Here is a 571-nt window from a genome sequence, read left to right as displayed (position 1 = left end):
TTTGGGCCCTGTTTGGGGACTCTGTACTGGGAGCAGGTCTGTGGGTGGGAGAGGTCAAGGTTGCTGGTGTGATGACCATTCCCTACTTTACGTTTCCCTGTCCCTGCCTGGCTTCATTTTATTTGAGCCTCACAGCCCCAAGAATGATCGTTTTCATCACCTTTTTTTAATCCTAATTAAAAAACTGGTTGAGTAAAGTAAGCAATGAATTCCTTTTTCCAGCCACAGAGAGGCCACCCTGATCAGTTGGCTATGCTCCGTCCAGATGTTTCTGGACATTTGTAAACAGGCAGCAGATAATTACAACCAGCTGATTCTGTGTCAGGTTCTGGGGACGTGTTCCTCCCTTTGTGGAGCTCTCAGAATCTGCTGGAGGAAACTCTCAAATAAACGAGAAAATCAGGGAGAGCTTCCTGGAAAAGGTGGTGCCTGACCTAAGGCTGTGGGATAGTAGAAATTAACTGAGAAGGAAGAGGAATACACCAACCAGGAGAAGGCAATATGGGCCCAGGACCCGAGAGAAACCAGGGTGGCTGGAGCCCTGAGCTGAGGGCCAGAGTGGAGAGACATT

The sequence above is a fragment of the Ovis canadensis genome, chromosome 13 (genome assembly GCF_042477335.2).
Source record: "Ovis canadensis isolate MfBH-ARS-UI-01 breed Bighorn chromosome 13, ARS-UI_OviCan_v2, whole genome shotgun sequence".
NCBI lineage: Eukaryota > Metazoa > Chordata > Mammalia > Artiodactyla > Bovidae > Ovis > Ovis canadensis.
This window is presented reverse-complemented; position numbering follows the sequence as displayed.